Source organism: Rattus norvegicus, chromosome 17, assembly GCF_036323735.1.
Source record: "Rattus norvegicus strain BN/NHsdMcwi chromosome 17, GRCr8, whole genome shotgun sequence".
Classification (NCBI taxonomy): domain Eukaryota; kingdom Metazoa; phylum Chordata; class Mammalia; order Rodentia; family Muridae; genus Rattus; species Rattus norvegicus.
This window is the reverse complement of record NC_086035.1, coordinates 13205006-13231027: the sequence shown is the minus strand read 5'-3', so window position 1 is coordinate 13231027 and position 26022 is coordinate 13205006. Positions and strand designations below refer to the sequence as shown.

The following is a 26022-nucleotide window of genomic DNA, read 5'->3' as shown; positions in this document are numbered from 1 at the left end:
CATGGTATGGAGCTAAAGAGTCCTATGTCTCAGGACCTGCAGCTGCAGGGGTCTCGGAGTTCAATTGGCTGAGAGAAAGAGCCTCTCAGGCTCCATCTCCCTTGGCTGACAGGGCTCTCACACCGAAGAGTGCATGGCTGGGCTGCTAATCGGATGGGTGTAGACCTTAGCTATGCACAAGAGGGTAGACTGAGGGTCTCATGGCCTCTTTCCTTCTTCAGGAAATTGAAATTACAGACCTAGACTAAGCCTCAGATGAATGGGAGTGTCCATCTCTGCACGTGTTTGCAAGGATTGGGGTGGGCCGAAGCCTCTGGGGCACTAGTTACAGGTCCACAGTGGAGATCCTGAGAAGCCTGGACTGTGTGTCTTTGGGACAAGCTTAAATACCTAAAGGAAAAGAAAGATGCCTGAATGGGATTTGGGGCTCTTTCTTCCAGGCACGAGAGATCCAGCCCTGGATAAACGCAGAAAGGACTCACGTTCTTGGAAGGGTTTGTTTTGTTATTGTTCTGTTTGTTCTTCTTCTTCTTCTTCTTCTTTTTTTTTTTTTTGATTCAAAGTCTTAGCTGACTTAGAACTCACTGTGGGCCAGATGGGCCTCAAGTGTATAAAGATCAATCTGCCTTTGCCTCCTGAATGCTGGGATTAAAAGCATGTACCACCATGCCTGACTTTGGTGGCAAGGACCAAACAGACGGACAGTTCCCAGACAGCCCATGGTAGGGTGAATTAGTTAGGGTTCTCCAGAGTAGCAGAATTTGTAGAAAGAACCTCTCTCTTCCTGTCCCCACCCTCTCTCTCTCTCTCTCTCTCTCTCTCTCTCTCTCTCTCTCTCTCTCTGTGTGTGTGTGTGTGTGTGTGTGTGTGTAATTTATTAGAATCACTTACAGACTATGATCCAGTTAATTCAACAGTGGCAGACTGAATGGAAAGCCCAAGAACCCAATAGTTGCTCAGTTTCCAATTCTCAATTGGTCCTCAATAGATGCTAGTGTTCCAGAGAAGTAGGCTCTAATGTCAATGAAGGAATGGACTTGCTAGCAAGGCAAGAGCAAGCAGGCAAAGAACAAAAGCTTCCTTCTTCCATGAAACTTATAAAGGCTTCCAGCAGGTGTGGCCCAGACTATAGTTGTGTCTTCCTGCCTCAAGATCCAGATCAAAGGTGAGTATCTTTCCACTTCAAAGGTCTGGACTAGAAGTAGATTCACCCAAGCAAAAATAATGTCTCCCAGGTATTCCCTTCATTTCTGGATTGTAGTTTTTTTCCAGACATAGTCAAACTGATATCCAAGAATGGCCATCACACAGTGGGAGGAAGTGTTTTGGAAGAACCCTTTTCTCTATCTTTCTTAGCTACAGAGAACCACCCAACCCCAACATCTCACCTCATTTCTCCCTCTAGATTTTTTTGATGTATTATAGAATATGCCAGAAATCTTTAGGACCTTCCACTGTCTTCCCGTAACCCAGAGAACTCAGAGTGCTGCTGTGCAAAGACAAGACTGCAAGTTCTCTTTGAAAGAATATTTAATCTCAAGATAGCATCAGCGAACCGCTGAGCTATGCAGGGAATCCCATCGTATGACAGGGGACTCCATCTAGAATCCTGGAGAAAAACGCAGGGAGCAGGAGCCGGTGCACAGCTCAGATGAAAAACTCAGCCTTGTGCTGGTAACTCCTATATGTGCTATGCATGGGACTATAGTCTGGATACAATAGCTCTCACAGGGCAGGGAACAAGCAAAGCCATGTCTTTTCCAGTCCCGTGTCTGTGGTCACCATCCATGAACCCTTGTGTGGAACCTCACCTGTTTTCCTATAACATGAGGATGTTGACCTCCCCAGATCCTGGGCTCAGTGAATTGGACAGAGCTATGCTCCAATTAGGGGGTTGTAGGCACCTGTAGGCTGTAGGCTGTAGGGTGTAGGCTGTAGGCTGTAGGCTGTAGGGTGTAGGCTGTAGGCTGTAGGCAGTGGTAACTCTCTGTGCTATATCCCCTTGGGGATACTTTAGGAGAACCCATAAAAGTTCTTATGAACCACAACCCAGGTGACTGAACCAGACAGCACAGAGCAGAACAGGAAGCTCAGGGTGCCACAGGGGTCATGATCATCAGAGCAAAGAGCCACATACCCTTACAAGTGTTAGCGGATGCTTGGGTATTTTGTAACGCTCTGTATGGATTCTGGTGTTATCCACGGGAACTTTATTTGAAAGCTAGGCTCTATTTGAATCCTATGAATAGGATTCTTTTGAACATATATTTTGATTAAACTTGTTTATTCATGACATTTTGCACTACTGTAATGAAATACCTAACAAGACTAACTTCAGGGAAGAAGGGTCTATCGACTCACAGTTAAGGGTACAGTCCATCATGGTGGAGAAGGCACAGCAGGAGTGTGAGACAGCCGGTCAAATCGCCTCGGCCATCAGAAAGCAGAGAGAGAGATAGATGCTAACATTAGCTCATTTTTTTTTCTGTTTATTCAGTCTAGGACTTCAGCCTTCGTGGGATGATGCCACCCTCCTTCAGGGTCAAACCTTCTCAATCAAATCATGTGATCAGACACGTGCAGTGGTGTGTCCCTAAGAGAATCCAAACAAAGGCAGGTTGCAGTTAGGGTGAATAGTCCTGATTACAGTTCTCTTCAATTTGCCTGTTTCACTGAATACCACGTGTTCTACTAGTTCCAATGGATTTCTTTTTAAGTTTCTCAAGTTTTCTGAGTAGAAATCCAGGTTGATTGAAAACTTTGTGCATTCAGCCTTCCTTGATAGCAGTTGTGACGATGGCTTGTGCATCACTCACCATGGCGCTCCTAAATACCAATATCAGAAAGAACGTCATTACCTTGTCCCCAGTTTGTACTCAGAGCTGTTGGAGACATGGGCTTCTCTCTCTGCCTCGTCTCTATTGGCAGACTTACTATTTTGTGATCGAAAAGACCGCTGTGTAGCACAGACTATACAACCCGAGCTCCCTTTTTCATTTCAAAGGCCAGCATCCCGTTTCCTCTGGATGTCTTTGTCCTGTGTCTAACGGTCATCAGCAAAGGCAAGACTGACACAGGTCTTACAGTGAGCAGAACTGTCAACTTGACACAACCTATATTCACCTGAGAAAATAGCCTCTGGGGGAGGGTGTGGTTCTCTCCATCAGGTTGGATTGGAGCTAAAAAATTAGATCAACTGTCATTGCTTCTAATAATCCATGGAGATATCGAAAGCTTTTTTATTTATTGCCACAGGGTTTTATACTGGTGCATATTTAATTCCCATATTTCTGGTGTACAGTTAGGTTATCCTCGAGAGTTAGTTTGACAATGAGCTGTAGAACTTTGTCTCCCCTTGTTATACTTTCATATTTATACTTCCATAAACAAGGTCTTCACTCACCTTCCTCTTTGTACACACACATACACACACACACACACACACACACACACACACACACACACACACACACACACACCTTTGCATGTGCATGTGGAGGCCACAAGTTGACATCAGATATCTTCCTCTAACACTCTCTACCTTGTTATTGAGGTTGGGTCTCTCTCTCTGAACTTGGGGTTTGTCATTCAGGCTAAACTGGATGACAGGTGCCCGCCACTCCCAGCATCCCCCCCCCCATTTCTGCCTCCCAGCACTGAGGCATAGATGCACGCTACCACACCTGGCTTTTACGTAGGTGCCAGGCCCACTGGCCCTCTCCCGTTTGTGATGAGAACATTTTGTTTCTGGGTTTTACTGGCTTTATAAGCTGAGGTGAGCTATTTCCTTTCTTGCTAATACTGTGAAAAGTGCAGGCACACTGGGTTGGAATGAAAAGAGGACAAATAATAAGAAAAAGGACAGCAACCCTAAGAAATGTTCTCCAACTCAGGGCCCGGGGATGAGCACAGATCTCCCTCTTAGCTGCTCCTTTGAGGGAATGTGGCCGGGAATGAAGTATTCCTAGAAGAGAGCTGTTAAGACAAGACAACAACGTGCCAGCTGCAGTAAAATCACAGAATGGAAACGGTCCATTCAAAGCTGAGCATGAATATGAGACGAGCCTTTGCATGGTAGTGGCTCTTTCTGATTTCAGACTACAGGACAATGACACTCTGGTGTTTGCTTGCCAGGAAGCAGTCTATTCCGAGGAGGAAACAAGTGGGATGGGTGTTAAGGAAGTATGCTTGCTGATTGTAAGCCTCACTGCCTGGGACTTAAGCTAGACCTTGGGGGAAATCAAAGGTTTTGCTTCCCCATCTGCAGAAGGCATCAGGGACGGTCCTAACTCAGGATTAAAGCAGGGTATCCTACACAGCATGCTCAGTCCAGGGTCTACACCACACACTATGTAGTGTTTGTGTTATCATCTGGTCGGTGCCATGCTTCTCCAAGTGCTTGCTGGAAAGTGAGCACAAGGGCTAAGGCTGAGCAGTGCTGGGTCCTGCAGTCCTTGGGTGATAAGGATTTGTATTCTCTGATGAGAAAATGCAAGCATGTGTGAGCATGTGCTCCCAATTTCACTCAGAAGATTCGAATTCTGCCTTAAGAATCTATATTCTCTCTGTGTGTGTGTGTGTGTGTGTGTGTGTGTGTGTGTGTGTGTGTGTGTGATTGGAGTTACCCTACATGGAGAATGATGCTATTCCCAAAAGTCACAGGTTGCCAATATAAGAAGAGGCCAATATGGCCTACACTTCCCACAAAGATGTCTTTCAGGGGTGTCCCAAAGACACTCCCTAAACAATACAGACCACTCCCATTGCTCTTGATCCTCCATCATAACTCACCATCTTGAAAGACATGTAAAGCTCAGAAATGAGCGTTCTTATCTGAAACCGAGGTGGGGGTAGGGGCACTGAACTAGCTCTGTGAGTGGAGTGCCCGCCACACCATCATGGAAGCCTTACGGGAAGACCCTATTGCTGAAGACACCACACGCGTTGGCCACAGGACATGGAGAAATCAAGGTGGTATTGACCAAGAAGAAACTCCCTCCCTGCTGTCTTTCCTAGTACCAGGAAGTGCTGTGCAAGCTGCCGGGAGGCAGAAATCCACAAGACTCATGCAGCTCTGAACCTACAGTAACAACCCGCATTGCAAGACAGGCCGGAGGGTAATAGGAATATTACGAGAATAACCAGCCATTTTCTGGTTAGACCCAGGTTCTGCTCTGACAAAGGAAATGCATTCCCGGTATTGGAAAACTTGGCAGAGAGCCCCTAGTTGGGGAACTCACAGACCCCAAGGTGAATCTACTACTATTGTGTTTCTAAATAAACATGGACATGGAACCAAACTACTCTTTCTTTTTTAAAGATTATTTGTTTATAAGTACACTGTAGCTGTCTTCAGACACACCAGAAGAGGGCATCAGATCTCATTACAGGTGGTTGTGAGCCACCATGTGGTTGCTGGGATTTGAACTCAGGACCTCTGGAAGAGCAGTCAGTGCTCCTAACCGCTGAGCCCTCTCTCCAGCCCCAAACTACTCTTTAAATTTGTGTCTCTACCCATCGACGAGTGCAGCTCTCAAAACCCATGAGAGCAATTTCTTAGTACGCTGGATGGTGGTTAATGCAGAAACATCTAAGTAGCCAGAGTGGAGAGAATACATGTTACTGGGGTGCTCAGATTAAATAAGACAGGACCCCTGCAGTCAGGAACTCACCGTAGATGTGCTTACCCACACAAGATCAAGCTAGTCAACGTTCTAGCAGAGAGGCGGGAAGGGACTCCTGAGCTCCCAGCTCTAACCAAGAACCTATTAATAGTTGATGGCTTTTAGAGAAGAGTCGGTTTTTCATGTGGTAAGCTTACCCCTGGTGGTGTTAGTTGTGGACAGAATCTATAATAACCCAGAAACTAGCCTCTGGGCATAACTGGTATTATATTAATTGACGTGTGGGAAGGCCTTATTAGTTGTGGGTGGGACCATCCCCTGGACAGGGAATCCTGTACTTTATAAAATGAAGAAGGCTGAACAGGAGCATGGATTTGCCTCTCTGTGTTTTCTGACTGAGGATGTTTTATGACCAACTGCCCCAGTCAAGCCCTGGTGCCCCGAGTTCCCTGCCATGAAGGATGAACTGTGCCTTCAACAGTGATCTAGAACGAGCCCTTTTCCCTCTAATTTGTATTTCCCAGAGTATTTTGTCACAGCGACAGGAAAAAGCAATAGAAAATGTATATTTAAACTATTTTACTCCTTCTGGAACATATGTTTGGAAGCTAACTTGAAACGCTCTGCAGGGGCTAACAGTGATCAGGGCACATTCTGCTGCATGTAAGACAGGGTTGGTGGGACTTGTCACTTATCCATCCTAGGACTTGAAGCGAGACCTCATGAGACCCCTAACACACGTCTCTGATCTTCCTGCTGCTGCTGACTTCACTCCGGTTACCCAGTGGGCAGCTGGTGCAGATTCTGATCGATGCCTGCTTTCCCCTCCAGCATGATGAGGTGTGAACTGAAATCTCCTCAGAGACCATTCTCTTCTGACTGTATCCTCATTTTGTCCCACTCAAAGGATTCCCAGATCGGGGGAGCCATTTCAGGCAGATGGTATTTACCAGTCCAGCCGGTCTGGAGAATCCATAAAGACGCTCTAGGGTTAAAGGAGGGGGATGAAGAATGGATTTGCATGCTATAGAGGTTACGATATCGATAGTATCTGACATCTGCAAGTAGGAGACCAGGAAGAGCAGACGATGCGGTTGTGGTGGGGCTAAAGGTCTGAGAACCAAGGGAGGTGATGGTGTGAGTTCCAGTCAAAGAAAAGAAAACACACCCTAGGCCAGAAGCTGACTGGCTTTCTGTTCTGCCCAGGTTCTAGGACTGGGTGAAGGGTACCACTGGGAGTTCATTCTGCTTTACTCAGTCCATCAGGTCCATTGCTAACATCTAGAAAGATCAGATGCCTGTCAGGCACACCTGGAAATACTGTTCGGTTATCTGGGTACCATGTGTTCCGGTCAAATTGACCTAAAGTAAACCTTACGTCTCACCTCTGAACTCTTGGCTTTCAGATTCTGAAGTACGTCAGTCACGTTGGTGTTCTGTGGTTCAAAAATATTAAGCAAGAAATATTAAGCGATTCCATTGGTGTGTCACAGACTGGACATCAAGCAAATACAAGTCATCCCATAAAATACAGAGAGCCTCCAAGGGTTCCAGTTCCCCATCATCTCATGTATTCCGGTGAGCCTGATGTTCCTGTGTTCCCATGGCTACTTTTCTTTAACCCCACGCTGGAATTGGGAAATCTGGGGCGGGCAGGTGAGTCTTTTGCTTCCCTCTAAGCACATGTAGTGGTTGGTACCTGGTATCTCTTTTCTTTAGGCATGTGGCTGTCTCTTTCTTGACTAGAGTGAACTCTTGCAGTCTTTGGGGGTCTCTTTAAGAACACTACAACATCAAGTCCGTTGCTTCATGGATCACTGACGCTTCTGGGTAAACAATGTCCCCTCTCCCTGTTCTTTGCCTTGGTGATCCATTCTCTGATGTGTGTCTCTCTGAGCCTTCACGACTCTCCCACAGAAAGGTTGATATCAGATAGCAGCTCTCAAGGGCATGGTCTATCCATCCAACAGAACCCAGGTTTACACTGGACGTGATTGCTTTCCTAAGCAAATTCAACATGCGACACGCCTTGCCTCAGGTTGTAAAGTTACCTCTTGCTGCGGTAGATAGATGGAAAACACATTTGGGAGGTTTCCCACGGGGCCGTAAGCACTCCAGGTGGCATTTGGCAAGGTAGGGCAATAAGATGGGGGGGGGTAGATATATCGTACAGCTGGGTCAGCTGGTTGAAAGTAACACAGCTCTGCTAGCTACAAATGTCCTCAGAGAGGAACCTAGGAAGCTCAAAGGGACTGCAGGTAGACAAAGAGCTCCACGTGCTTCCTGAGTACCCGGACCCAGCTCTCTGAAAGTGGCCACCCCTTCCTGTAGACGGGATCGGTTGTTCTGTGCCATCAGACAGAACACACCACTGAATGACATTCCATGAATTTCACCCCAACGTCTTGTGACGAGAACTTTGCAAGCATAAAGAAAGACAGATAATCTCAGACTGTTCCCACTGATCTAAGCGCTCGGTCGCCACTGGGCGCCACACACATGGTGCCTGACTGAAGATATGGCTTGGCTTATGATCTTTCACTCAAATGTGAGTATGAAAGTGGGGCTCCCCCAGCAGAAACCGTGCTGTGAATTCTAAGTTTGGCGCTCTCTGAACCTTGCAGTACACAGTGCCATCCTCATTCATGATACCCAGCAGTAGCTGCAGCAGCAACCAGCTGACATCGTAGCCAAGCACAGGGCCAGGAGGGTGACCATTTCACATTCTCCAGTGCACAGAGTTGCTCGGTTATGATGCTCCACAGGGTAGAGTCGTGCTGTTTCGACATCCATTCCTTTCAACTTACGATGGGTTTAGAAGGACGGTGCCCCACACAAGCTGAGGACCCCCTGTAGAGTACTGGCTTTATCACCTGCTAGTCCTGTGCTGTGAGCCTGTATCCAGCGCCAAGACATCATCATATCCACCATAGTTCAGAGTAAGGTGCAGGGATTGGTTGCTTTCATTTTTCGTCGTGGTATTTAACTATTTATGAAATGCCAAAGACTTTTTTTTTTAAATGACATGCTATCAACTATCATAGGAAGCACCATTTAAAACACATCAAAGGAACTGGGAGAGTCGGTAAAACCTGTTTGTTTCCCCAGAACCTCCTGTGTACAAACAAAAACAGAAAGAAAGAAAGAAAGAAAGAAAGAAAGAAAGAAAGAAAGAAAGGAAGGAAGGAGGGAGGGAGGAGGGGGAGGGAGGGGGAAGGTGGGGAATCAAGTGGGGCATGATGGTAGACACCTGTTAGCCCTGGCAAGTCAAAGACAGATCTCTGGGGCTTAAGGCCACCTAGCCTAGCCTACTTAATAAGTTCTAGGTCCAGTGAGAGGCCCTGTCTCAAAAATACAAGAAGAAAAACAAGAAGAAAATGACGAAAGATAAAGAACTATTGTAAAGGTAGTTCTCTGAGGAGCCTTCTACGCCCCCTTCACTTCCAAATAACTGAAGGGCGTTTCTACACCCTCTTAGCCCATTTTAGCTACTGAATAAAGACACCGAGACCTGGTGATCTTATTAACAGATGCATGCACTAATAGCTGAGCAGATTCCAATCTACTAGGCTGGATTGGAACTAGGCTGCTACTATGTAGTCAAACGGTCCTTTCTGAGTCTTGCCCTGGCTTGCTCTGGCCCATGTGTGTCCTCCTGGCTGCTCTCTCATTGCGATCCCATGGAGAATCCTCCTGGTCCATCCATGTGGTTTCCCCACATCCTCTTCTCTTCCATCATTTTTACTCTTCCATTACTTTCTAGGGTCCCATGACTAGGATCGGGAGTCCCGCCCTATTTCTTCTGCCCAGCTCATTGGCTGACCGGCTCTTTTACTAACAAATCAGAAGTGATGGAAAACAATTTTTACATGACATTGAGACCAGAGATGCTTGACCTGGCCTTCATCTAGACTGCTGCCAGCTGTCTGGGCATGGGAATCAGTATCTGAAAACACAGTGCACAGAACCCATCCCCCAACGAACTATAGCTATATGATCTGCTGGCCTTCATAACCATACACATATACGTAATGAGACAAACGGCAGCCTGCTAACTACAAGTCACTTCCCAATGTGAGGTCTTGAGAAAGGTTCTCTTCTAGAGGACTGAACGGTGGAGAAGACAAATTTCATGACCATGAAGAATCAAGCTTGATGCCCATGAAAAGTTGGTCCAATCAAACTGCAGCCTGCAAGGCAGAGAAAGCTGTATCTACAGTGTAGTGCTGGTCTGAGGTAAAGTGGATTCGTACTTAATTTCCCAGCAGCCTAATGGGAACTCTCGCCCTTGCACGGAGCCCTAAATTCTCCAGCTTATGAGGTGCTAATGGAGTCTCAGTTTTCTCACCGGGAAGTTGGATTTCATGCACATTCAGGGAGCAGGAAGAGAAGGAATTTGAATATAGTAGCACCCCTTGTCCGTGGTTTCCCTTTCTACGGGTTCGTTTGCCTGCGGGCAATTGTGGTCTGAAAATATTAGGTGGAAAAGATCTAGGAAAAAAAAATCATAAACTTTCAATTGCATATTGTTTTTAGTAACATACCAAAGCTCGCAGAGCTCTTTTCCCCTGTCTGGAACGTGATTTACCGTCGTGCCCAGTGGACCCAAGTTGAGGTGGTTACCCACTCATTAGTAATCCAGTAGACATCTTCAATGAAGTCACAACGATTATGTTCCAGATACCATTATTTTACTTAATAGTGGCCTGGAATAAAAGTATTTATTATAGCATATGATTTATTTTATTATTGTTATGTTTGGGATATATATGTATATGTACACACACACACACACACACACACACACATATATATATATATATATATGGCTCATGGTCACCAGTTGGTAGACAAAGAGGCAGGGGTACCACTGAGGCTCACTAGCCCATCAAAACAGCACCAAGCACCATGTCATTTCTGCTTGGGCACACTGTCAAACGAATAATACTCTGTGATTCTAAATTTCCCAGCCTCCTCCTCTCAACATGCCAACTGTCTGTGCCCCTGACTGGCTTGTCACCTTATGAAGAACAACTGGCTGTGTGTGTCTATGCACTACATTCCTGCCCCCCCCCCCCCCCGTGCCCTCCACCTCTGGCTACTTGAAGGGCGGATTTTACTCTCGGTTGTATCTTTTTCTCTTCAGTTCTAGCTAATGCTGAACGTGAATGTTTTGCGGTCTGCACCCGGCTTTTAATGGAAATCTAAAAATAAGAACTGAAAGCCCCTGGCCTTATCAGAGGGTGCCTGGCTGTAGAGCCAGCTGCCCTGTTCTTCCTGTCAATACGGCAGCAGAGCTAAAGACCACTGAAGCAATTGAATGCTTCCGTGGACTACTGGGGAGGTCAGTACAAACAAAACGGAGAGAGACAAACGCTAATACATTTCCGCAATACCTCCCGTCTTTCATTAAATCCTGTATATATATTTTGAAATAGCAGGACCATGCAGGAAAAAAAAAATCCAATCAGTTACACCCATTCTTCTTCCGTCCCCTCCATCAGTTCCTGGAAAGTTCCATAAATTCAATTTTTGAGTAGTGTATTGGTCACAATGGCATCCTCTTAAGGAAAGAGAAAAACCTGCTCAGATTGATTTAAAACGGGCCTTGCGACCCCAGCAATGTTGATTAAAAAGCTCAATAGACTCAGAGGATGACTATAGGATTTCCACTCTATTGTCCTCGCATCTGTGTTCTGTCCCCTTGTCCCTTAGAGCCTCCCGGTTCGGGTCAGTATAGTTCTGGTCACTCCAAGCACCATCTGGAGGCAGAGCTCTGCAGAGGAAGTCAAGAGCTCACCTTCCTATGAACACTGAAGCATCCCAGCTGCCGCCTTTCAGGATGGCAGCCTTCACCCTCCACTTCCCAGAGCATGGGCTGATGGTGGCTCATTGCACAGTCCTCCCCAAAACCTCTCTCATTCACAAAACAGTCTCGGATAAGAGGCTGCTCTTCTTCCTGAGATCCAAGTGTTAGCCATCTTTTATCAGAACCTGCTCCCACAGTGGAGCATTAAAGAAAGGCCCTATTTTCTTGATACTGGCAGCTCAGTGGGGATTCACCATCTCAAACTGTCTTAGTTAGGGTCAGTGGGGATTCACCAGGAATTCTAGGTTCTGTCTCCAGAAACAAGACTTGATCAGGGACACCATAGTATAAACCAGAGGTAATACTTTTTAGCACATGTCAGAGTAGGGGGTACATTTAGCAGCTTAGCCCCAGGGATACACAAAGGACTTATGTTTCATGGGTTGCTTGTGTGAGAGGGAAGAAACTGGAGTAGAAATATCTGGAGGGTCTAGCAAACACGAACCATTAAAAATGAAGTAAGCGTGTGCATCCCAGGACCTAATGGTGCTAGGGAAGTATCCCATCCCCTAGAGACATCAGGAGGCTTGGAGAAGCAGATGAGCTAAGCGAGGCTGGGGAAGTCACCAATCCAGGGTTCCACTGAAGAGCCTGGATGAGGGAGACACTGTCACTGAGAGGAACTTCCTGTGGCCATGGGAATGACAGGATCCTGTGAACAGGTAATGGGGCTTAGCTGTCAAAGGTCAGAGGTGAGCCATTCGCAGGACTAAAGATGGGTTGAGAATGGAAGCCAGTGTTGTACCTGCAGAGAACTGTAGAGAGGTTACACAGACCCCAGGTCCCTGGAGCAGCTACATTATGGTAGCCAAGAAAGTTGATTTCTAAAGCAAGGAAACCAAGGTGCGTAAGGTTCTGAATGAAGACAGCCACCCATTCCAAGACACAGTTCAGTCTACAGATTGAGTCCGGGTCATCTACCCATTGACTAAAAGAAGGCAATATCGCCTTACAAATGGTCCCTGCAATACAACAGTCCCTGGGTTGGAAAACTAAAACTGGCTGTCCAAATCCACCCTATGAGATGCTTTTATGAAGAACCCTGGAACAAGCCAGGCCAGAGTTCCTCTCTATTTTCCAGAACTGTCTTGAGTTCATTATGGAGTTAAGAGGCTGCAGCAGAGACTGGCCGTTCTGTAGAGCCAACAAGACTCTACTAGAACCTTTACACAGAGACTCTTGGCTTCGTTTGTCCAGTGGCTATTGGATCTTCTGGTGCTGCTCTGGGCCTGCTTAGATGCCAATAGCCCCAGTCAGAGGCAGATTTATGCTCCTCATGTTAGTGCTGAGCACCTGGGGTCAGAACACGAGATCACAGCCAGGGTCAGTCTCAGGGTAGGTCCCGGGGTGGGACCACCCATCGCTGCTGTAGCTCCATCTGCAAGCGTTACACAATTCCTTCCCTGAAGGTTATGTGAGGTGGATGGTGGGAAGAATCTTCGCATTGGATCATTGGCCAGTGTGTTGCTTAGTTTTATGTCAACTTGACACGAGTTACGGTCCTTTGGGAAGAGGACTGAGGAACAATGACCTCACCCGATTGCCCTGGAGGCAAGTCTGAGGCTCATTTTCTTGATTGATGATTAATGTGGGAGGGCTCAGCTCAATGTGGGTGGTGCTACCTGTGGGCTGGTGGTCCTAGGTGCTGTATGAACTAAGGCCGAGCAAGCCATGGCAAACAAGCATTGCTCCATAGCCTCTGGTTCTGTTTCTGTCTTGACTGAGTGCCTTGACCTCTCTGGATGATGGGCTATAGGCTGTATAATGGGATAAATCCTTTCTTCCCAAAGTTAATTTTGGCCTTGGCATTTTATCACAGCAACAGAAACCTAAGACAGTTTGAGATGTAAAGGCTAGGCAGGTGCTTCTGCAAGGATTTATCTCTAGTTTGAAGTGCTTGTCAGAAATCCAGAGAGAATGACAGTTTACTGTCACACTCCAATACCTGGAGGATGCATAGTGGTGCATACTCTCATGGGAGCATTTAATTCACTAGAGAGTTCCTCATAGATGATGGAGGGACAGTCTGCATTCCATCAAGGAATACCCCAACAGAAGCTACTAGGATAATGTGTCAATCTCTCAGTAGATGAAGCAGCACCAGGCATATAAAATCAGTATTCAGCCTCTACGCTGATGAATTCTCTTTTATTCCATCCCTATAAGAAAGTTCAGAAATAACTCCACTATTACAAGACAGGCAGTAGTAGAATGGTGAGTGGGTAAGCTATGCTCCCTGACTGTTGCTTTCTGCTACAGTTGATCTTCATTGCTAACTTGCTAGGATTTTTGTATTACCTTGGAAACACACTGGGAGGACATTTCCAGAGAGATTTAACTAAAGAAGAAAGGCTCCTCCCATTGAATGCTCTATGCCATCCCATGGATGTCCCAGAGATCCTAGCCTGAAGAATAGGGAGGAGGGGAGACATCAGTATAAGCACCAGAGTCCATTTAGTTCTGCTTCTTGACTGTGGATACAATGTGCCACCGTGTTCCTATAGCACTGATTCCCCACTGAGCTGTGAGCCAAAAGGAGCCTTCCTTTCTTCAGTTGCCTCTTTCAGATATTTTGTTGTAATGGTGAGCAAGTTAACTAATACACTCACTTCTCTCACCTCTCTCATAACTGAGTCCAGAGGGACCTGGCCCATTTGAACTGTGTGCAGGGCCTCACTCTGGTCTGTGATGGTGGTAGCACCAGTTTCAACAGCCATGATGAACAAGATGTGCAAAGGAAATGTGAGCTCTTTCAAGACAAGCATAACCCAGAGGACAAGTAAATTCAGCCCCCAGTGGTGTGGAGTATGTCAAGAGGACCCCTAAAAGAGGCATATTATTGACTTTTTTATCTCAGTCCCAAGGAAGAAGCTTCTGGAGGTAGAATATGCCCAATTCATCCTTTTCTGGTCAATATCCTAAATAATAAGAAAGGCTGACATCTGTGAGTGAAGCCCAAAACAGAAGAGGACTCTGCAGCAGATACAGAATGATATGTTGTTGGCTTGGAATATGCATGTGTCTTACACCCCTCCATACAAATGGCGTTAGCCATACCTTTGTAGAAAAGGACACATTGTGGAGATTGGAGCTAGTCACAATAAAAAGCAGAGGTTGTACATGAGCTGAATAGAACTGTCCTCTAACTAAAGATGCCTTAGCTTCTGGCACATATGCTAGAACATAGTACCATCTCTCAGGTAGACCAGATAGCCGCCTAATATCAGGTCAGAGAATTGGATCCATTGACAAGAAGGAAAGATGTTTTCTTGTTTGATAAGGGTCTATATACTACATAAAGGTTTGAATTTCTGACTTAAGGCCTGGTCTAGCAAGGTGATGTGATGACTTTTAAGAAATAACTGTGCACCCTTCTCTGACTAAGGAACTCAGTCAACAGCAAAGGAGGAGGCATGGAGCACAGAGCTGGAGTCCTTTGGTCTTCACTCACCACAAAAGCAGAACTGATGACAGAGTTAGACAGATTTGAAAAGGCCTACATTAGTAATGACTTGGTGACTCTGGGTCATACAAGCACACTCTTCAGATTGAAGTGGATACCCTAAGTCCATGGCCATTTATCTCATAGCACTAGGTTCCCAGTGCAAGGGAATCAAGTCTAGGTACTTTGAGAAATAAAATGTTTGTTTCCCAGGTTCCATGAACCAGCTTAGGTTCAGCTCAAATGAACAGAAAACACTAGACCCTTTCTAATAGCTTCTAGTCTAGCCATCCTCCAAACCCTCTAAGCTACCCCCTTGCCTAAAGTGAAGATTAGCAAATCACCAACAGTCAAGCTTGCCAGCAAAGTCTTGCCTCCAATAAGCTTGATTTTAAATCGCTGTTTGTATCCGTGTCTGCCGTGTGAGTATGGGTGTTCATGGAGGTCAGAGGAGGACATCGGATCCCCCTGGTGCTGGAGTTAGAAGTATCTATGAAATGTCTGGCATGGGTGCTGGGGAAAAACTCAGGTTCTGTGGAAGAACAACAAGTGCTCTTAACCTGTAAGCCATCTCTCTCTCCAACTCTAATATACTTTGAAATAAACAGGATGTAAAACATAGAGATGAGCCCACACACTTTTTTGTTGAAGAAGAAAAAAAAGACAAACATAGCAACATAAGGAAACATGAGACTTGGGTGAAGTGTAAGATTGTACCTCCTGTTTACGCTGTGAGCGGAAAGGGGAGAAGGGTCATGCACCAGGGTTTATAAACTGTTTTCTGTACTCTACCAGAGCGCCAGCCACTCTAGGCTGATGCCTGGTCTTGCAAAGTTATAAAAGAAACCATCTTGCTTTTTTTGCTTGAATGTCTAGTAATCTGTCATGAAGTGAGGATTATTGTGTCTCACTGTAGACGTGGGAGTAGAAGTGGATTTTATATCCTATGGAATCATTTATACTTTCCTTCCTGCATTTCTGGGGTCTTTGAGTTTAGAGATATCAATTCCACTGAGGGGAACACTCCAACCATGGGTCATATATAACAAGGGTCCCATTAAAATTAAGTGTTGTCAGATGCCCCATCAATGTGAGTCTTTGACATCAATGGGCCAGGAGGTTGGAAAGGAGGCAGTACCTTGAAGGTAACTGTTCTTTATTCCCAGAAGAGGCAACTTTTGTGGGACATGGAATGAAGGGCCTGGCTCTTAGATGATTGTTATAGCTTCTGCTTGGTTATCCTTTATGTAACTAGACAACGCAATGGTTGAGTAGTTACTCATGCCAAGGGACTAGCCTGTGCATCACCAGTCACCTAAGCCAGCAGAAGCATGAGACGTGAGTGCTGAGAACCTGGGAGAGGACAGTGGGGAGGGAGAGGCAAAGCATGGCCTGGAAATGAGTCGCAGAGATTCCAGCCATGGTACCATCTACCATTCTTAACTTGTTCTCCCAGAAAGACTACCCAAAGTATAGGAGGAGATGCCTACAGAAACGACTTGCACTAAGCCACTGGGGCTGAGCAGGACAGGGGAACACTGCAGTGGGCCATAGTAGCCACAAAACTACCTGGACAGTGCGCCTGCTTTCCCAAGATGCTGCAAAAACTGGCTGTTGATGGCTCAATTGAGAAGTCCCTCCAGGGAGAGGGTCACAAGAACCCTGGGACAAGTTCATATGCAGGGGATGGCCTATATCTCTTTACCCTACCAAAGACATATGTGTTCAAGAATCGACAACAGCCACATCCAGAGACATAGGAAGAAAATGATTCCGTGTGTAACTCTTTCTAAAGGCCATCTCAGACCTGGGGCTGGGTTGAATGGGCCCGTGTTGGAGACCACATCGTAATGCAGATTCTTCACCTGTTCAGCTACGTCTCTATCCTTCTCATATAGTTGTTGTTTAAATAAGTTGCCTGATCTATAGACCTCTGTCTCTGAGTTCTAGGAATTCCATAGAAAGCCATCGGCTTTGATTTAAAAAAAATCCATTGTAAGAAATTGGTATTTTCTTAGGACACCCAAGACCAAGTTCTCAGCACAAAGATTTATTTACCCCAGAGGGACAAAGGGCAAAGAGAGGAGATAGAGGACAAGAGAGAAGGGGAAGGGAACAGGAAGATGGGGGCAGGGATACTTCTTCAAGGACAAAAGACTGCCTGTGGATAGAGAGGAGACAGTGGAGTATAGGCAGATAGTAGTTTATAAAGGTAAAATGAGAAACCCCTTGTTAGGATGTTAGGATGAAGTATTTAATTGGACATGTTAATTAGGTGAGCCAAGGTAGGGTGGTTGATTGTTGGACTTCGATACTTAGATAGCTAGACCTCGGTGGTCAGCCTCAGGAGGAAGTGGCCAAATAAGGGAATAGACTTTGAGGGGCTAGCTTTAGGGATGTAATCTAACAGTTTTTAGCAACATGGAGGGAATTGGGGAGAAGGGCAAGGCCTGGCAGAGTCATGCCTGTAACACTCAAGGTGGCCAGAGTCCCTACACCCACAGTGGCATGCTTTTCTTTAACAGGCTAGAATAGGTCACATATCCATTCTCTGGTGGTGACCCATGAGAAGAGTGAGTTTTCACTCTTAGATCTGTTATGTGACTTTTTCTGGGGCTATGCAGACAATGTCTTCTCACTAGATAAGACACTGACAAAACAAAGTAATTATTCCATCAAAGTCCAGCATGGCCAATCATAGAGTTTATTGTGGTTACTTACGCGGCTTCATCATGAAAAAACAAACAAACAAACAAAGCCTAGAATGTACTAAAGCTCATAAAAAGCTTCATCTTTGGACATCCCAGTGTGACTTTTCAGGCTGCTAGGTTGCTCAGCGTTTTCTGTCCCCACCAATTGTTTTCTGCTATATAAAATTTTAGTTCAGGGCCTTGTGAATCTTGTTAGTTTCAGGAACTTCCTTAAGGCTCGTGAGTTGTTAATCTTCTGAGTTTCTTGGGCCTCCTGGATCCTTCCCGGACAGACTGTTTCAATTCAGGGGGAATTGCTATACAATACAGTTAAATTGACTAAGAATGTAATGGCTGTTAGGGAATTGAGCAGAGTCACCATCACCAGGATTCAGGGAAGTCAGTGACTCACTCACAGAACTCTCCAGAAATGCCCCTGAGTTGTATCAGCATGGGACTGGAATGAACAACAGCTGCTGTTTTTGATCCCTGGTGGCACTGGACAGGAGACTATGTCGAATGCCATTCCAGCCACCTGCCTACTGGTGGGAGAGAGCAGCTGCTGGAGTAGGCACTGTTTAAAGGAAGCCTTTGCTCTGCCCAGCTGTTGCGCACGCAAACAAAACCATGTATGCACCTTCCAATTTCTAAATGTGTGGTCGCCCTCCAACTGCTTAGTTATTTCCTTTAAAACTTAAAATTGGACTGAAGGAGGTAGTTTTCTTTGCCTTTTATCTATACTGCTTCTCCTATCTACAGAATGTTATATCAAAACTCCTTCACTTTCACTAGTCTCTTTAATTTATGGGAGAGAGGGTCTCATTTCCCACAGATATTCCTCAAGGAACAACATCTGAGGTTGACCTCTGGCCTCTGCCTGTGTCTGCACACTTATGAATGTGAACCCTGACATGTGCACCTACATACATGAACATGCACACACATTCATATATATACACATACACACACACACACACACACACACACACACACACACACACACCACAAAATGTATTAAAAGGGAGAGAATTTAGAAGCTAGAGCTTTCTACTCAGTGAAAACTTTAAGGGAGTACTAGGATTTGGATTTTAGCTTTCAAGAGCCCAACTTTTGGAGGATTTTGTAACTGTGTGACACAGCAAATCCCACAGTGTAGGCCACTGATGCAGGGGATGTAATACAAGTTTCAGAAAAATAAGATGTGAGGCTATGAGGTCAAGTGTGTTCAGTTGCCCTGGCTAATAGGACAAATAGGCTTCTTTGCCAAGAGTCTGCTGAGAGCATCTTACATCTCACACACAGCAATAGCAGATACTGCTGTGTGACCTCAGAGGACCCCTGGCTGTGTATATATCCACCATTCAGATGATCCAGCAGCCCCTGACACACCAGCAGGGTACAGCCTTATGTTTAGAGAACCTAGTGTTATATAAACACTTTCAAAGTGCTTCCTGTGGCCCAGAAAGTCTCTGTTTCAGGTGTCTCTTGCTGAGTCTGAATTCAGAATGAGAAGATGTTTCTTGAGAAGGTGAGCACAGTGGCACTTTCTGGGGTTGAAGGGGACATGCAGCTAGGTGAGGTGTCAGGACTTGGTCAGATAGTTGACCCCTCTGAAACCTGACTCCCACCCCCCCACCCCCCAGGTCCCTGGTCTATCTGCCCAGAATACTTACCAGAGATTCTATTTTAGGTTTGACCTAGTTTTGTTAGCAGCCTGATCCATCAGGAGTATTCATGGTAATTGGCTGGGTACCTATGAAAATCAACAAGGGTTTTCTTCAGATATCCTCAAAGATCTACAGATAAAGTGTTTACTGAGCATGGTAAGCAATATATTATTAGCTGTGGATATTATAATTGAGTTATAGTGTGTGTGTGTGTGTGTGTGTGTGTGTGTGTGTGTATTTGACACAATCTAGGAAGTACCTAAGAAGACAGCTTGAACTAAGAAGTTTCCTAGATTAAATTGGCCTGTGGGTCACTGTCTTGACTGTTAATTAATGTAGGAGGGCCAGCTGAATGTGGGCAATATCATTCCCTAGGCCTTGTCCTGGGCCATACACGAAAGCTACCTGAGTATGATCCTGTACGAATCAACAAGTAGCAGGTCCTTCTCAGTTTTCATCCACATTGCTGCTTCAAGAGACTCTAAATGTCCCTAGACTATTATTCTGAGGAGCTTCTGTTGCAAGGTATCCATGTACCAGACATATTCCCCCAGGTTCCTGTATTGCCAGGAACTCTATCTGTGTCTGAGTTCCTCTGGGACAGTAATGGGACCCTGACTCTCTTCTCACACTTAGCACACCGTTGCATGTGGGCAAGGCTTGGTGTGCATAATCCTAGAAGCATTAGTATTAACTAGGTAACTAAAACAGTTAGGGACACACCGTATCTCTCTGGGCATTTGCTTTTAAAACTATTAAGACCTTGGGGGCTGGGGGGATGACTGAGTTAGTAAATTGCACTGTGTGAGCGTTAGGACACAAGATCGATTCCCAACAGTCTTGTGCAAAAAGCTGGATGTGGTGGCACAGCCCTTCAATCCCAGTGGTGGGGAGGTGGAAAAAAGGATCTCTGGGGGCCATCCAGCTGAACTGGAGATCTCTCTCTCTCTCTCTCTCTCTCTCTCTCTCACACACACACACACACACACACACACACACACACACACACACACACACACACACTCCCTTGGTAACTTGGATGGAAAAAGCCAAAAGGAAATAGGGAGATATTTTCAGGCAGGCAGGCATAGGGACTTGAAGGTATATTTAGGTCTCCATTCTGCCTTCTCTGGGGATCCCAGTAACAGTGACTAAAAGAATGTAGCCCTAGTGAAAGCAGCTGCCATCTTCATCAGACTGAACTGATGGTCCTTGAAGAGTACCATTCTAGCCTAAGATTTTATATACTAGGACAACATTTTCTGTCACTCCTTTTTGTGCTTGCTTTTATTTCAAGACAGGGTTTCTCTGCATAGTTCTGGTTTTCCTGGAAATCACTCTCTAGACCAGGCTGGCCTCAAACTCAGAGATCTGCCTGCCTCTTCCTATCAACTACTGGGATTAAAGGTGTGCACCACCACCACCCAGCAGGACAGATTTTCTTAAAGGATGTCTGCTTGTCGGCCTTGACTCCTAGAAATAAATTACAAAGTATCGGCACACCACCAAAGATGGCTGTTACTGGGTCATCTGAGAGCAATGCTATTGGTCACAACCTCTGTAAGAAATAAATCATCCTGGCCCATTTTCAGGAAAGGGTGTGCTCAAAGTTTACCAAAGAGTCAAAGATAAGCAGGAGGTACAAGGTCCCTCTCTATTCTAGCTGGTGACTGACATCTGTGTGTCTCAGATCTCTGAGAGTTGGGAAGTTGCAGGCAGTCTCCTATGTGACTGACATGATCAGAGGACAATCTCAAGTCCCAGTGTATCTCTTATCTTCTGAGTCCCAGTCTGTGGGAAACAGAAGGCTATGTTTCTCATGTCAAGGACTTTAAAAACCATTATCTTGTGCCCAGACATTATGTCAGTCCTTTGTGCCTTTCTTCTTGGTTGGTGTCCCTCACTACAGAGTGGCATGTTAAAAATGGGTTTATCTTCACGAGTTTTTAATCTGTAACAGAGTGAGGATCTTGTTGCCCATACCTCAGGGTTGACGGCTGAATGTCCCAATACCAGCAACCTCCTGTATCAAAGCCCCAATGCTCAATGGTATTGTGTTAGAATTAGAAACAAATTCTCTATGGGAGTCACTACATGAGATCATAAACATGTCCCTGGTACAGCAGAAGTGATTTTCTTACAAGAGATACTGAGATAGCACAGAGCTGGCTCCCACATCCTTCACATAGCCACATAGCCACAGATCCACAGATCCACATAACCACATAGCCACAGATCCATAGATCCACATAGCCACATAGCCACAGATCCACATAATCACAGATCCACACAGCCACATAGCCACAGATCCACATAGTCACAGATCCACATAGCCACAGACCCACATAGCCACATAGCCACAGATCCATAGATCCATATAGATCCACATAGCCACAGATCCACATAGTCACATATCCACAGATCTACAGATCCACAGACCCACATAGCCACAGATCCATATAGCCATATAGCCACATAGCCACAGATCCACATAGCCACATAGCCACAGATCTACAGATCCATATAGATCCACATAGCCACAGATCCTCATAGTCACATATCCACAGATCTACAGATCCACAGATCCACAGATCCACGTAGCCACATAGCCATAGATCCACAGATCCACATAGCCACAGATCCACAGATCCACATAGTCACATATCCACAGAGCCACAGATTCACAGATCCATATAGCCACAGAGCCAAAGATCCACAGATCCACATAGCCACAGATCCACAGATCTACAGATCCACAGATCCACATAGCCACAGAGCCACAGATCCACAGATTCACAGATCTACAGATCCACAGACCCACATAGCCACGGGTCCACAGATCCACATTGAAGATGTCATGTCATCACAATAGGATCCCTCCTTCACAGGTATCTTGATCTTGGACTTCCCAGTCTCTAAAACTGAGAAATAAATGCCCTCTGTTTACATCATTTGGTCCGTAGCCCAAGTAGACTTATGCACACCAGAAAAGGGTGCATTTGTTCATCCTCTCTGTTTGCGACCTGAGATAACAGCAATTCTTACAATGGCCCCAGCTGCAGGCTCAAAGTTTAGTCATGGCTTGATGTCTTCTGACTGCATTAACTACCTCTTGTCCTTCATACTTGTTTTTAAGCAGCGTAGCTATTGCAAAATCTATACTTCTCTTCTTTTTAATAATATTTTATAATCTGATAGTTCAGTACATTTACACAATGTATAGTGATCCTCTACCCATTTTCTTCTTTAACTCCTCTTTAGTGTCCCACCCCAAATCCCTTCTATTTCCTGTCTTTTTCATATTGTTTGGCTTTGTTGTTATTAACCACTCAGGCCCAATTGGTGTGGCCAATTTGCACATGGGTCTATGGACACTCACTGTGGTCTGAGCAACCTACCAACAGTCATGTCCCCCAAGGAAAGGGACTGTCTCTCCCTTAGCAGCAATTGACTGTCAATCACTTTTCCAATAGTGCTGGGGCTTTAGGGCCCAACCATGCTGGGATTTTGACTAGCTTGATCTTGTACACCGTGCCTGATTTTTCTTACTCACGACTATTTCTCCTCTTGTGGTGGGAGCTTTCCCTTCCCTGTTCCTCCTGGGGTATTGATCTGGAGGCAGTAAGAACCCTGCATGTGACCTGAGGGGCACATGCTGTGCTCAGACAGGCTGCTAGGTTTTCACACAGTAAAACCATGACAGACACTGAGTGCTGGCAGCCCCAGTTCCATGTATTTCAATCCCCCTGGGTTTACATGAACTGGAAAGATTATATTTCTGTTTTGTTTCGGTGTCTAGAGTCATGTGACAACCTTTGGATCATGTCAGTTGTCAATCTCCTGGGCCACAATGTCTTTGGAACAAGGTGTCCTGGTGGGAGGTTGTGCAATAAGTCTACACATGCTCTGGGCATTGCAGGACTAGAAGAAAAAGGTCCCATCGGGAGACCTGACTTGCAATGACTTCCCTCTTCTAACCATGTCACCCAACTCAATCTAGGAGATCCTGCCTTGGGTAGGCGATACCTAAATGTTTTCATCACCTTCTTCTGTTCCAGTGGGGAGCTGAGTGACATCTGAGAAGAAAATGCTTCCTGCATTACCCTGGGTAGGTGCCCCTCCAGAAGCAAGGGTTCTAGGAGGAGGTCAAGACAAAGAATGGAGAGAAGGATGCTCACAGCCTTTCTCAGCAGGGCGTAGATTTGGATTCTATTTTTCATAGCATCATCTGTGACCACCTCGCTCTCAGGGAAACAATACTCCCTGGGTTAGGGTTAGGGTATCACCTCTCTCCTCAGTGTCTTTCCACTTAAATTCTTATCAGTGACCCAATATCCTGCAGAGACAGTCTCTAAGTGTGCTCTTGGCCCAAGGGTGGAAAAAGGACCAAGGACTTCCATGTCAACCCCAGAAGTGCGCAATCCATCAAGGTTGCTTAGCCAACCTTGTCCGTTGCCAAGACAAAAGGTCGGGCCAGGAAAGTAGCCCATACTAGCTCCCCAATCATACATGTGACTAGAGGGGTCACATGCCCATTTGATAGAGCAGAACACTCTTAGCCCGTGAACAGATGTGAGAACATCACTTCCCACCCAGAATCACAGCTGACCACATTCTACACCTCTCTGAGACCAGCCTTTGGCAGCCCCCTTTCTAGGTACGAATTATTTGTTTCACCTTTCTACATGGGAGATAAACTGTCAGCTGTTGGGGACCGGGATTTTTCTAGGTGGAGGATGGCAAGCCAAGATCTCTCTCCTTTCTTTTCTAGACATGGTGTGATGTGTGTTCTCTAAAAGGAGCCAGTGCAGGCAGGTCAACATCTCACCACGCAAGATGGCAACTAACATCATCCAGTGCTCAGCCTGAAGTTCCAACACAGAGCTAAGGGCTGGGTTCCATTTTTGCGTAGGTCATTTGTTGGTCTACTGAACTGACCAGCAAGTGATGCAGTCGCTTTTATTCTCTTGATGGACACAGGGGCCGGTTGAGCTCCACATGTGATCTAGAAAACAAGGGAAAGCTAACATCAAGGACCGGGGGAGGCACTTGCTTTGTAGGACTGAGGATCTGAGTTTGATCCCCAGAACTCATGCTGTGTTTGGTGAAGGCATCTGTAGGGTGGTACACTCTGTGCAAAAACCAGTGCTGGGAACACCGGCACAGAGGGATCCCTGGGGCTCGACGCTCAGCCAAACCAGCATAGTTGGCAAACTTCAGGCCAGTGAGAGAGCCACCAACAAAGGGAATGCAGAGAGCACCTAAAGAAAGGCCCCTGACATGAGCACACACGTGCCGACTCACCACAAACGTGTGCGCACACATACACACTTTAAAAAGTGATGTCAAAAACCAATTCCTAGGAATTTGTCAATGATAGGTTTAGGAATCAAATAGATAGCTTTCATCTACCCATAGTACCACTATTTCTCCTTGTAAATCAATGCTCCCTGCCTCCCTGCCTCCCTGCCTCCCTGCCTCCCTGCCTCCCTGCCTCCCTGCCTCCCTGCCTCCCTTGCCTCCCTACACTTTCTCCTCTCTGCCTCTCATGGCAGTAACTTTCTACAATTGTTTTTCATCCCCAGTGTCTTAGTCAAGGTTTCTGTTCCTGCACAAACATCAGGACCAAACAGCGAATTGGGGAGGAAAGGGTTTATTCAGCTTACACTTCCACTTTGCTGTTCATCACCAAAGGAAGTCAGGACTGAGACTCAAACAAGTCAGGAAGCAGGAACTGATGCAGAGGCCATGGAGGGATGTTACTTACTGGCTTGCTTCCCCTGCCTTGCTCAGCTTGCTTTCTTATAGAACCCAGGACCACCAGCCCAGGGACGGCCCCACCCACAATGGTCCCTCCCACCCTTGATCGCTCATTGAGAAAATGCCTTACAGCTGGATCTCATGGAGGCATTTCCTCAAGGGAGGTTCCTTTCTCTGTGTTAACTCCAGCTTGGGTCAAGTTGACACACAAAACCGTCAGTATACCCTGTGAATAAACAGCCGTGACCCTCCCCATCTACTAAGGAGTCTCCTCACTGATGGCTTTTTACTTTGACCATCTAAGATGACTCTCCTGTCCTCTCAGAACCCGGACATGCAATCCCTATGAAAGCTTTCTGCTAATGAAATTAATGGACAGTCTGTACACACAGATGCATGCTGGGATTATGACCGTCATAAGAGTGATGGGAAAGGGGTGGGATGGAGGGAGGATTCTGCCGCACACCTGTATACTGTGAAGTGAAATCCAGGGCATGGATTTCACTCGCAGGCGTCATGTCAGTCCTGTATCTCTGGAGGTGGTTGCCTGGGTCACTGCTTGGCCTACTGGCATCTTCCCAGCTTCCCCATAATCACTCTCTCCTTTCTTCCTCGGGTCAGCCCTGCTCCCACACTGCAGCCTCCAGTGTGACCAGGACTATGGCTCAATGAGAAGGTTCTTTGTTCCCTGACACTTGAAATCTCTCTCAATAGCTGGAGATGAGCAAACACTTGAGAGAGAAACCGTAGTTCAAGTAAGACTGAGCAGTGGACATGAGCTGCTTTGTTACAGGGAAAGAGAGACGATACCATGTTGAGAGATTCTCCCCTCACATATGTGGGAGCAACTCTCTCTACCATAGTATGTCTTTCTCTTAACTATCCAGGCTTAAGAAAGCTTCAGCCAAATGAAGGAGGCTGTGTAGTCGACTAGATTGAAGTTGTGCCCTGGTAACCATGGATTTCGGCC

The 26022-nt window shown here is 46.0% G+C and overlaps 2 long non-coding RNA genes across 4 annotated transcripts in view; one reads left to right on the top strand and one right to left on the bottom strand.

Moving 5' to 3' along the window:
• Nucleotides 1-10358, top strand: part of LOC102555869 (uncharacterized) — a 14184-nt gene extending 3826 nt beyond the window's left edge. The window contains exons 3-4 of one of the 2 annotated variants that reach the window (XR_010059393.1): nucleotides 7031-7202; nucleotides 9388-10358. This is a non-coding gene — a long non-coding RNA (uncharacterized LOC102555869). Of the gene's footprint in view, nucleotides 1-7030; nucleotides 7281-9387 lie in introns of both variants that reach the window. The other variant, XR_010059392.1, reaches the window with a different exon arrangement.
• LOC134482818 (uncharacterized) lies at nucleotides 2469-26022 on the bottom strand. 2 transcript variants are annotated; one of them, XR_010059395.1, is made up of 3 exons: nucleotides 25519-26022; nucleotides 19299-19378; nucleotides 2469-2593 (listed from the first exon to the last, which is right to left on the bottom strand). It is a non-coding gene; the product is annotated as an uncharacterized LOC134482818 (long non-coding RNA). The 2 variants fall into 2 exon arrangements; XR_010059394.1 differs by lacking the exons at nucleotides 2469-2593; nucleotides 19299-19378 and adding an exon at nucleotides 24185-24297.